The sequence below is a fragment of the Rattus rattus genome, chromosome 12 (assembly GCF_011064425.1).
Source record: "Rattus rattus isolate New Zealand chromosome 12, Rrattus_CSIRO_v1, whole genome shotgun sequence".
Taxonomy (NCBI): domain Eukaryota; kingdom Metazoa; phylum Chordata; class Mammalia; order Rodentia; family Muridae; genus Rattus; species Rattus rattus.
The window spans coordinates 13,169,222-13,183,116 of record NC_046165.1 but is presented as its reverse complement, the minus strand read 5'-3'; positions in this window follow the sequence as shown (position 1 = coordinate 13,183,116).

The following is a 13,895-nucleotide window of genomic DNA, read 5'->3' as shown; positions in this document are numbered from 1 at the left end:
ATTTAATGTAGCATTATATTTTATAAAATCTGCAGTTACCAGAAGTGCATAAGGGGCCTAAAGCTTCACAATGAACTTTTCCTCATAAACTAATTTTTCTTACTAACTACCATTTGAAAATATTTCATGAACAACTGATATATTCTCTACAATTGTAGAGGAAAAAATTTAATAAGGGTGTTTATTGATGTATGTGTATGGATTTATCAACTAGCTACTGAAATGTTACTACAATTAGGTAGACAAAAATAACATTAGATCAAAATCTTAAAAAGTCAATATACACAACATAAGCAAGTACTATTAAAATAATGCCAGTATAAGATATAAACTATGCTGAAAAGGTAATAATATTCCCATTGAATTCTGTATTCATTTTCACCCTCTTTCTTCCTTTCCTATTATGTCATTCCCTGTCCTGCCCTGTCCTGTCCTGCCCTGCCCTTCTTTCTCCTCTCCTCTCCACTTCTTTTCTTCGAGAATAGGATCTTACTCTGACTCCTAAGCAAACTGACCTTGAATACACTGCATAGATTAGGTTAGCCTCAAATTTTAGACCATCCTACCTCAGACTCCCAAGCAACCTGGTAACAGGAATTCAGCATCACCCTTACTACAGAACCCTGGAATCCAATGTAGATTAAAATATCATTCATCACCTAGCTACAACAGTTTTCATTTAATAACATATATTTAAAGTATATAAAGTATTTCTGTTACAATCAGATATTTAAAAACTTAAGATAACTTTTCTTGGGAACCTACTGGCTACTTTGGTCATGAAATCAAGTAGGCTACCTGAAGATCACATTCTTTCAAGTACAAATCCCAAGTCTTATCTCCATCTCTGTCAGAGATTATCTGCTGTGGCCTCCCTTTCACCACTACCTGCATCTCCAGTGGATCTCCTAAATCTTCCCCTCCTTACCTACCTTTCCTGCAAGGTATCCTAACCTCCAACCACAGTCATTCTTCATGTATCTGATAGGGTGTCAGAGGAAATTAGAGGAAGAAAGCATTCAGGCTAGCTACAGATCTTCACTTTAAACATTTCTTCAAATCCAAGTGCTAAGTTTTACCCCCAGCTCTATTTAAGACCGCCTGACACAACTCCTTATGGCCTTTGACCACATTCCACAGAGACTAGTCAGATTGTTGTGGAATAGACTGCTTTCTCTCCTTCTGTGGGCCCTTCCGTTTCCCTCTTCTTAGTCTATCCCCATGCCTAAGTGAGAGCATCTAATACCTAGAAATACATTTTAACAAAAATCTCCAGTAGCCATACTTACCAGGATACCAGAAGCATCTTGGGTCCTACCAGATTATCACAACCTTCTAAGAACCATACACAGCAACAGAAAACAATCAACAAATACCAGTCTACAGGGAATATATATCAGCGACTAGAATTACAGACTTCCCTAAGCCAGAAGCCTAGACTTTAGTATAAACATGAGACATATATCTCCCAGACATTGCTTCACGGCCGGAGCTCATATATCCTACACAATAAACCCTGACTATTATGGTAGAGATAAAACATAAGACAAAGACTTTAAAACAGTCTCTATACATTCGATAAAGTTCCTTAAAGACAACATGAATGAATCCTTTAAATAAATCTATGAAAACACACACAAACAGTTGTAGAAAATTCATAAAACTGTCCAAGTCCTGAAAGTGAAGAGAGACTCAACAGGAAGTCCAAAACTGGGGAAAATCTGGGAAAAAATAGGAACTCAAACAGGGACCCTCAGGACAATGTTTCCTAACAGAATAAAAGTTAGAATTTCAGGCATTGAAAAGGTGATAGAAGAAATTGTTAACATCTTTGAAAAAATATTAAATGGAAAAAACTTTGGCACAAAACATCCAGGGAATCTAGAAGTCTGTGATTTGGCACAAAACATCCAGGGAATCTAGAAGTCTGTGAAAGACAGAACCTAAGAGTAATAGAAATTGGGCAAGGAGAAATTCTTCCCACGTTAAAGACACAGAACTAGCCCAAAAAGTAGGTGCTTAACAAGGTATGAGAAGCTTACAGAACACAAAATAGACTGGGCCAGAAGTGAAATTGTTGATGTTGGCCTTTTGCTATATATTGTAATGCGAAGACCTGGTTGCCCCACAGACAAGAGAGCCTGTCTCTAGGCCCAAGTGATGCTATATGAACTTGGTCCAAGTTATTTCTGATTAGTAATAAGGATGTCTATAGTCTATACCTGAGCAGAATTGAGATAACTAGTGCTTGATATTACTGGCCTAGGGTTATTGGGAAGATAACAAGGAGAGGGAAGAGGGTCTAGAGAAAAGAAGTCTTCATGGGTTAGGAGTCAAGAAAACATGCCCCCCAAGGACTTGCCAAATGGAGTTAAGAGCAGCCCAGATAAGCAGTTATAAGGAATAACTCAGGGTTGTTGTTAGGAAAGTAGAATCTAATAGCATAGATGGTGGACATCTGCCTAGATTTTATGCTGTTTGAGGCTTATTGAAAATAAAAAAAAAATAGTTGTGTGCCTTTTATCTGGGAATTGAATGATCAAAGGCAGAACAGAAAATCCAGACTAGGATTGAAAATTTCAACAACAGCAAAAATACTCTTTTACAAATAATAGTCAAAACTATAAACAAACAGAAAAAGAAAATGCATTAAAAGAGGCAAGGGAAAAGACCAAATTACATATAAATGTAATGACATTATACTATTATAATGACATCTGATTTTTCAGTGGGGATATAAAAGCCAGAAAGGCTTGAACAGATGTTCTACAGATTATAATAGGACATGCATGCCAGCCCAGACTACTACACCCAGCAAAATTTCTAATCATAATAGATGTAGAAAATAAGGCTTTCCAAGATAAAATCGAATTTAATATCTACTCACAACCCCAGCGCTGGAGAAGGGACTAAGCAGAAGAATAATTTCAACCTATAGAACTTAATAATACCTAAGTAAACAAAAGAAGTAAACAATCCTAAAAGAAAAATCAAAATTAGGGAAACACACAAAAGCGCACGCACGCACACACACACACACACACACACACACAAACAGAGAGAGAGAGAGACAGAGAGACAGAGAGAGACAGAGACAGAGACAAAAATTAATAGGAATCAATAAACATTTTAAATTCTGACAAAATAAACTTCAGAAGAAATAAGAGAGAAACATGCGAGGTCATCCAAGTTCCTTAATAAAACACTTATACAGCTTAAATCCCATAGTGATTCTATCACACTAATTGTGGACAACTTCCATACCTATGTTTGCCAATATATAGCTCATCCAGAAAAAAATAAAGAGAATTATTGTATTTAATTGATGGTATATGACTAAGTGACCTAACAGATATTCATAAGACAGCTCACCACAGCACAAAATAATATGGTTACTTTACAGTACCTCATGGAACATTTCCAAAACTGACTACATACTTAAAAACAAAAGCAAGTGTCAACAGATACAAAAAAGAAAAAAATGAAATGATACAGTGCATCCCGATAGGATTTTAAAAAAAAACACCAATAAAAAATAAACAAAATTATTATTTTTTTCTAGAAAGAATGAAGTTTAAGACACAATATACCAAACCAAAGGGACATAATGAAGTAGGTTCTAAGAGGAAATGTCTTAGCAATTAGTGTGTACATGAGAAAATTATATCGGAAAGATATCTAATAATTGTACCTTAATAGTTATTGAAATCTATAGCAATTCCAACATAATTCTTCACAGATCTTGAAAGGAAAGTTTTCAGCTTCATATGAAAACAGACACACACACACACACACACACACACACACACACACACCACACACACACCACTTGCACAATCAGTATAACTAAAACAATCCTGAATAAGGAAAGAACAAACAAACTAAACAAGAACGACTGTGGTGTTGGTACACAATCAGACAGGTTGATCAAAGGAATTGAATTGAGTACCAAGATAAGCTCACAAAGCTATAGACACATTTCTAATAAAGAACTGGACATCATCAGCACAGGCATTAAAATAAAAGACTTAATAAATAGGGTCTCATGAATATGAGAAACTTGGCATAACAAAGACACAAGAAAAAAATCATCCCGAGAATCAAAATACAGACCCAAAATGACAGATATGGCATTTAATCATTTATATGCAGATATTAGTTGTTGAACCAATGATATTAAAGGGACAATTTGTAGAATCATAGTTGTAAGATATAGAATAAGAATGGGGCTGAGGCAGACATATTTCCTAGAAAAGAAAAATAGAATCTGTATAGATATACGGCATTTGAAATGGGATGGGAGTATCAAGTGGGGAGGTGAAGAAGAGTGGGAGATAATGACAGAAATATGTGGAGAGACAGCTAAAATTAAAGGCCATTTGAGGGCTAGTATGGAAATCTAATACTGTACAATCTTCCTAAAATATATATTATGACGGCTATGTAAATGAAATCACCTACTAATGTGACAGACAGAATTCCAGCTGATCACCTCTTGTCACCAAATAAAGCTCTCATCACTGGGATTGATTACATCAATTGATCCATTGGCTGAAGGGATCAATTCAATCAGTATCCCATGGAAATCTCCAAACAATCCAGAGTATTGCCAAGATTATTGGTCACTCTTCATGCCCTTTGTGTTCTTGCCCAAATTGTAAAAGATCCTAGAACAGTTTATAGAGGAGGTTGTTTTGAGTTGCTGATGGCTCATGCTGTGACAAAGCTTGCCAGAGGAACCCCAGGAAAAGAAACTGTAACAATGAAGAAGAGTTCTGGATCACCACCCTTGTTAAGCATTCCCGTTTGCTGTTGAACTCTGGACCAGTTCATAGCCAAGTTGTATTTGAAAGACCTCACACTTTTAAGAAGACTGTGGAATTGACGTGTCCATGACAGCCTTAAGTTTGTACATTTAACTGACTCTCTCTGTTAAACATGGGACTAATTTATCTGCTATTTCATTTTCTATAAAATTCAGTTGATTTACAAGTTCATTTCTCATACTGTGCATTAAAATAAAAATGCAATTATTTAAAAAAAAACTAATACCAAGGCCTTATTGTTTATGACAATACCTACTCAAATTATTAAATATTGAGAATTGAGCTGGTACCTATAAAGAGCCTTCACCCCTATATTCTTTGGTAGAGGAAATTATACTACATGCTACCAATGTTGAAACATGCATACCAATTCAGCCACAAAAACTCTGATCTACAACGGTGTCCTGCTTCCAAGATATGCTAGTATCTTGATAAGCTTGTGAGACTGACTAACTATTTGATTGAAAGCCTACTTGACAAGATGGAACACATACCCAGTATATTTTAGGGGGGTGAAAAAGAATCTGATCCAAGATATCAAAACAAACACTAGCAAATAAAATTATTGTTAATGATATTCCAAGACAGTTCTAGCCAAGTACCTTGTTTAACCATCATGAGAGAAACTTTCTCCTCAGCAGACATGAATAACTAGCCAGACTCACATATGAAGAGAGTGAAAGACGTAGAACATGCAGCCTTAAATGGGATGTCTCCATCAAATCTCTTTCCTCAAGGCTCAGGGAACCTGGTGGAAGAAGAGAAAGAAAGAGTGGAAGGGCAAGAGAGGATGGAGGACATCAATAAACAAGCCCCTCTGAATCAGATAGGTTGACATTCTTATGAACGCACAGAGTCCAAGTCGGCCTGCACAGTGCATGCTTAGCTTTGCAGAATATAGGGATTTCTAGAGCTGAAAGGAGAAGTGGTTACATGTCACAATCCCTACCCTGAAGGTATCGCAATTTATAACCACTTACAAATGAAAATTTTGTTTGAAGCAAGGGAATCTCACTGGGGGAATAAACTACTCTTAATGTTGATGTCATGCCGAGAAGTGGATGGCCAACAGAAAATGAATGCTTATGCATCCTTGGAGGACTCCCATCTCAATATGTCCTGTCTGAGCTATTTTGTAGTTTTTCAAATTATCTGATTTATTATATGTAATATGATTTATTATATGTAATATAATCTGTGTATGTGTATATCATTGCATATCTATCTATCTATCTATCTATTTATATGTTATTTCTATTTATCCTACAGGTCCACAGTGTATAAATTATGATTTTCATTTTAGTGTTTCTATTGGGTTTCTGAGTGTGCGCACTAGTGGATCTCTGTTGCTTGGCCATTCTATTTGCTCATTTCCCTTCTGTTTATTGTGTCCTATTCTGGTGCACTAATTTTTCTTCCATATTTAATATCATATTACATATTATAGTATATTATAACTTTATTTTATTTTATTATTATCCCTTAGTTATTTGTTTGCTTTCTAATGAGAGACTGAAAAGATATTGATCAGGAGGAAAAGAGAAACATTGGAAGGAGTAGAGGGAAACCATAATTAGAATATGTGAGAAAAATTGTTTTCAAGAAGATGAAAATATTTAAAATATTCTTAGGTAATATAAGTGTACTATGATTCACAACTAACATAAATCATGTCATATTTATTAGTGGTGAAATAGTTAAAAATTGGTAGGTTACATTTAAATTACATAAACTTTAATTTATATGTTTAATTCCCTAATATTTTCACTAATAAAGAATATATTTAATATTTTTGAGTAGTGTTTTCTATAGTATTTAACTTGAGAATTTTTATACTATAGGAATTTATGATAATTTCTTACTAAATGTTTTGGTATAACATATGTGTCAGAAGCCTGCTGGGCCTGGAAAGGGTTGAAATGGGACATAGCATCAGATGCAGGCCAAAGGACCAATGAACTCTGGCCTTTTAATTCTTTCTTACTATTCTTTGCTAAAAAAAATTAATTCTTTGTGTCGTTCTGTGTTTCATTAAGTGCTGGTAAGCTTAACTCTTATTTGCTTTATAACTTAATACATAATTCTCTGCTAATTAACATATGCTGTATAGCAGTAGGGATTTCAGTATAGGGTGTATTGCCAAGGTTTCTTTCTCTATTGCCTGGGAGCCCTATCTCTCACCAGCCAGGTTAGAGGAAGGCTTGGAACAGTTAATGAATATTGATCCAGGAAAAGAGTCACATTCACAGGAAGAAAAACATTTTCAAGCAAGCAAATGTGCATAGAAGCACATATATGTATTCATGCATGCACATATTTTTACACACATATATACTTTAGCTGGAGCCAGCCAACTGTCACATCACATTTCATACTTAAACACATGCCACACATGCACCTATGCTTACACTTGCATGTATATATATTGGGTGGATGGGGCAGAAGCCCAAGCGCCAGCACAGAAAGAACATACTCATTCTGGATATAAAATAAGTCCCAACCTTTATTGGATGGAGAAAAGAAAAGCTTCTATCTTTTTATCGTTAAATACAAGAAACCCAAGTTGGTAAGAAAAAAAGCCACTCTAGAAAGCAATTTTCTGGTTCCTCAGAAAATTGGAAATAGTTATACCTAAAGATGTAGGTACACCACTGTTAGGCATATAGCCAAAAGACAACACTCCAAATCACAAGGACATGCTCCACCATGTTCATAGCAGCCTTATTTGTAGTAGGCAGAAGCTGGAAACCACACAGATGTCCATCCAAAAAATGGATACAGAAAATGTGATTCATTTACACACTACTACTCTGCTACTAAAACAGAGACATCAGGTGTTTTGCAGATAAATGGATGGAACTAGAAAATATCATCAGGAGTGATCAGGAGTGGGGTAACTCAGACTCAAAAGGACATGCATGGTATGGACTCACCGATAAGTGGATATTAGCCAAAAAAGTACAGAATATCTACGATAAAACCTGTAGACCATAAGAAGTGTAACACTTAGAAATGCCCAAGTGTGGAGGCTTGAATCCCACTTAGGGGTAAGGAAATAATCATGGGAGACCAAGGTAAGAAGGGTAGGAGAAGGCAGGGGGAGGGAAGTGGAAGGGAAAAGGGGAATACATTCATTAGGAAGTAGGAGACATGAGAGAATCCCAGAGGGCCAAGAGAATGAGTGGAAATAAGCAGCCTTGGGCATTGGGAGATGGTGTGACCCTCTATAAAGTACCAGAGACCAGGGAGGTGAGATTCTCTCAGGACTTATTGGGAGTGATCTTAGGCAAAATGCCCAACCTTTGGGAAAAGAAACTGGAAGAGTCCACCTCCAGTAGATAGGTTCTCAAGTGGAGGGACAGGATTATTAACATTCAAAATTCCTGATCCAGAAGTTTTCTAAAAGTACTGTCTGGACAAAAATGGAGAACAGACTGAAGGAAATGTGGTCCAGCGACTGGCCCAACTTGGGATTTTTCATTCCTCTCATGGGGCGGGGGAAAGCAATGAAGGCCTGACACTACTATGCTATGATGTACTTATAGAAGGGAGCCTGGCATGGCTTTCCTCTGAGAGGCCCTACCAGCAACTGACTGACACAGAGGCAGATACACCCAACCATTGGACTGAAGTCAGGAACACCTATGGTTGAGTCAGGAAAAGGACTAAAAAAAGTTGAAAGGGAGAGCAACCCCATAGGAAGAACAAGAGTGTCAAGTAATTCAGACATCATGGAGATCCCCGATACTGAGCCACCAACCAAGAGCATAAATGGGATGGTCTGAAGCTCCTGGCACAAATGTAACAGAGGTTTTCTTTGTCTGGCCACAGTGGAAAAAGATGAGCCTAATCCTCAAAGACTTGAGGCCCCAGGGATAGGGGAGATCTGATGTTGGGGAGCGTGCTCTTGGAGGCAAGGGGAAAAGAGTGAGATGAGAAACTGTGAGGGGGACTGAGGGTGGGTACAACGACTAGAGTTTAAATAAGTAAAATAATTTAAAAAATAAAAGGAAAGAAAAAAGGAAAAACAGTCTTGTCTTGGTTGGTAAGAAGAAACTTAGCTTTTAAGAAATAAGCTGTACCATTGTAAGATGTCTGCTGTCTCTACTCCATCTGCAGCTCTGTTGGTTCTGCTGCTCTGTGTTCTATTACCTTCTCTATCTCCTCAGCTATGGATGCTTCTCCTTCTATTCTCTCTTAGCTCTGTCTGCTCTTTTCTGGAAAACAAAAACAGAAACAAAACAACTCTCTATTGTTATTTTTCCCAGTAGTTATACTTTTACAGGATACATGATCATAAAGTATTCCAAGCATCAGCTTTTTTTTCAAAACTTCACAGCAAGAATAAAAATAAATTCTAATTTAAAATTGACTAAGATGTAACAACAAAGATGTTTACATTTGATTAAGTTAAGACTAGTTATCTAGTTAACATTTTCTGCCACTAACTCCACAGGTTCATGAAAAGCTAAAAACTATAATTCTTATCTGTAAGTTAACATGGTATGTCGAGTAGCAAATTATCTGCTTAGTGACTAATTAGTATTGAAGTTTCATACAGATAGGTTCAGTCAATATTTCATCTTCTGTCCTTTCACCTACAACAAAATAAAAGGGAATAAAGCCATTCCCTTTTATGACTTTTGGTTATCAGATAATGGTTTTACAGCCTAAAGGAATGTTTTTCTTAATCATAAATCTGTTTCCTGCCTGCTTCCTGAGTGCAAATAAACCACAATGCATGAATACTTGCAGAGTCTTAATTGTAGCCTTCTCTATAAAGAACTCAATAATTGTTAGCATAAATTTAGTAATTTTATAGAATCATTATTGGGAATTAAGAGTCATTAGTCTATGTAGCAATGCTACAAACAAGTAAATACTTTTTGATCTGCAAAAATTCTGCCCAAAAGTGTGGGCTAATGCCCAGGTATTATTAGACAAATTGAACAGTGATAGGAAAGGGAAATCAGCTATAAGAATAAATCCTGAGATAAGATTTCTTTTTTTTCCTTTTTTTTGTAAATTATCAGTCAGATTTATATCAGTAAATTCGCAACCCACAAAATGCCCAAAGAACTCAGAGCCTATTGATATTGATATAAGCTGCCCACTTAGATTGGACAAATTCTCCTGTAATAACCCACTCTTTATATGATATTCATAGCTACCTGTGGCTATTTAATAACACACAGAGCAGGGTTGTCCTTCTCTTCCTCCGTCTTCCTTTCTTCTGCACCTTCCTTCTCTCCTGCCTCCTACTTCTCCCGCCTCTCAAATACTTTTGGACTACTTTCCTACTATCCAATCATAGGTTCTAGCTTTTTTTTTTTCACCTATTCTCACTTGCTTACAAACAGGTGCCCCCTGTTTGTCCAATTAAAAGACTCTTTTCTGCTTGAATTACACTAGATGCCTAGAACAAATGAAACTCAAGAAGGATGACCAAAATGTGAATGCTTCACTCCTTCTTTAAAAGGGGAACAAGAATACCCTTGGCAGGGAATAGAGAGGCAAAGATTAAAACAGAGACTGAAGGAACACCTATTCAGAGCCTGCCCCACATGTGGCCCATGCATATACAGCCATCCAATTAGACAAGATGGATGAAGCAAAGAAGGGCAGGCCGACAGGAGCCAGATGTAGATCTCCCCTGAGAGACACAGCCAGAATACAGCAAATACAGAGGCGAATGCCAGCAGCAAACCACTGAACTGAGAATAGGACCCCCGTTGAAGGAATCAGAGAAAGAACTGGAAGAGTTTGAAGGGGCTCGAGACCCCTTATGAACAACAATGCCAAGCAACCAGAGCTTCCAGGGACTAAGCCACTACCTAAAGACGATACATGGACTGACCCTGGACTCTGACCTCATAGGTAGCAATGAATGGCCCCGTAAGAGCACCAGTGGAAGGGGAAGCCCTGGGTCCTGCTAAGACTGAATCCTCAGTGAACTAGATTGTTGGGGGGAGGGCGGCAATGGAGGGAGAATGGGGAGGGGAACACCCATAAAGAAAGGGAGGGGGAGGGACTAGGGGGATGTTTGCCTGGAAACTGGGAAAGGGAATAACACTCGAAATGTATATAAGAAATACTCAAGATAATAAAAATAAAAAAGACTCTTTTCTCTCAGATATAAATTGAACATAACTACTACCATTCTGTAATTTATAATATACAAATTATACCTAATACCCAGTTCATCATTTTCGTCAATTAAATTGAACCCTCTGTTGTCTATCCTGGTTTAAGAAAGGCTTAAAAGCCATATATTATGTCCTGGATAGCTTGTATACTATCTGAAAACTATCCCATTAAATATGCTTTCTCAATGTTAAATAGCCTGGGTAGGCTATGAGAATATAATTAGTCTTCAACCCCATCAGAAATCTGAGGGCAACTAATATTAACTTAAAATAAAGGAAGCCTAGCACAGCTTCTAGTACTAAGACAAATTGTAGAGACAACTGCTTACCAATCCAGTCCCCTGTTAGCAACAATTTGGAGCATCAGTCTTCAGGCTTCTGGCTCAGAATCATCTGACAGACCTCATGAAACAGGAAATAGTAAAGACTAACTTATTCTGTCTCAGCAGAACTAAGCTGTCCTATCATGAGACTTGTGTCCTCTCAGGAACAGTATAGATCTGTAGAAGAAATATGCACTTTCAGCCCAGTGGCTACCTTGCCACAATATATAACCTCATCTGGAGGTAGATGTTCAGTTTCTTCTTTGAATCCATGAAAAGGGAGCTGTTAGGAGCAGATATGTCTCAACAAAAGTTAAATAACATTATATGTCACGTCTGTGGATTTCTGATATTTTTAAACTTTCTGTGTAAAGTAATCTAGATTGTTGTCTGTTAACTATTCTCAGCTGTTTCTAAATGTCTAGCAGGTACCCTAGCAATTACTCAGAGCCAAAAATTTGATATCTGCTCCTTAAGTAGTATTGCTTAATTATCTAAAGGCAGTTTGTAATGGCATTAATAAAAGGACTAGGTCCAAGCCTTGCACTTTTAAAATTTTTGTATCAACAGAAGACATTTATGTCAGTGAAAACCCTAATTCTATATCAAAACAAGTTCTGTACCAGTGTAAGAAATTATAACTCCAACTTAGGAACAATTATAAGGATTTCAACGAAATGTGATTATGGCTGCACCATCAATTCTGGCTAATTCCTCTCTGTTAAATGATGACCATATCGACATTCCTCAGAAAGACAATCTTAGAATGACCACCTCCAGTCTCCCAAAGTCCAGGGAACCTGGGCAATGACTCTTCATAACTACTTCAAGCCCTACATGGGCACTGAGATATCTTGGTGGGGGGGGGGAAGTGTAGGGAAAATGGGGGCACTGTTTGGCCTTAAGGAGGCCATACCAATGATTGTTTTACTCTCTGATGTCTGTTCTGATGGGATTTGGCAGAAAGTCCCTGTGATCAGGAGTTCAAGCAGCTCAGTTCAGCATGTCTGATGATGAGACTCCTCAAAGCTGTACATTCTGTAATATATAAATCTCAAAAAAACCTTTAGTATCATCAAGGTATCTGTTTTGCTTTACCATCTGGAATCTAGTCTTCAGTGGGTCTCCATCAAATCTGATCTATATAGCTCTGGAAGATGTCTAGAGCCTAATCACCTTTCCTATAAATGCAAGACAAAACCTTTCTCCCCAAATAACATGTCCTTGAGCCAGTAACCAGAAAAACTTATAGCTTGACTTCTCTCCCAGAGGAATAATATAACCACAAAACTCAAAATTACACCCCTTTTGAAGACTGAAACAATTCAAAACAAATGAAGTAAAAATAAATACTGTATGGGCCTATTCTTAGGCCTTTTCTATTCTGTCATGTCATGAAATTAGGCTCCCAACACATATACAGCAGGGGACTATTGGGTCTGGATTCAGTCAGAAAAGATGCACCTAACCCTCAAGAGACTGGAGACCCCAGGGAATTTAGAGGTCTCTTGGTGTGGGGACAGCCCTCATTGGACATGGGGGGCAGGGAAGAAAATGGAATTAAAGAAAGAAGTGAAAGAAATAAAATAAAGAAAGAAAAGAAAAGAAAGAAAGAAAGAAAGAAAGAAAGAAAGAAAGAAAGAAAAGAAAGAGGAGAAAGAAAGAGAAAGAAGAGAAAGAAAGAGAAGAAAGAAAGAGAGAGAAAGAACAAAAGAAAGAAAGAAGTTATTAATAAATGGAAGTCTGTGACTCCAGGTAGAGATCGTAACAGATAGATGGCTTATTAAAGTCTGCAAGTAACTCATATTCTTTGTAGTGGGCTCCATGGGAATTTTGGGTTAATTTCTTGACATGACAGAATAAAAAAAGCCCAAGATGAGATTTTATTTATTCATTCATTCATTCATTTTTACACTCCAGATTTTAGTCCTTTTTTGGTCCACCCCCTGACACTTCCACATCCCATACCTCCCCACCCAGGGTCTCCCTAGAATCAACCAGCTTTAGACACCATTGTGGGCTAAGCTATCAAGGAAAAATTTACAACTTCTTTGCACCTTTAAGGTTCCATATTCGAAATTATACCAATACAATAAGTTTACATTGGTATGAATATAGTCCCTCCATTTATACCTGACAATTGGGTTGTTGAATACATTCTGGAAATAATACCTGCTGTCAGTTCTATTATTCATCTTTCCTGGAATTCCATCTTTCAAATGATCCCCTCCTGTAAAAAGTTTATAAATGCAATAGCCTGTATACCTCAGAGTGTGGGAAATACCAGCTCATGACTGGCAGAAACTGTAGAAAATGCTTCATATCATTTTAGTCTTCCTGACTTGCTTAAGTAAACATGGTGATCCTCTTCTCTTTTCTTTCCAAATATTCAATTATAGATGAGCCTCATCATGCTCCTGAGACAAATACCTTGTACTTTTTGGTCATTTCTATCTGGATTGTATGCAAGTGTGCCCCTCTGGACTTGAATCATCCCAGCGTTTTAATGTTTCCCAAACAGGTGTGTGCGAGGGTTTATTACCAGTTGTAATTGGACATAGCTGCATAAGGAATATTACACTAAAGGGTGTCACTAGGAC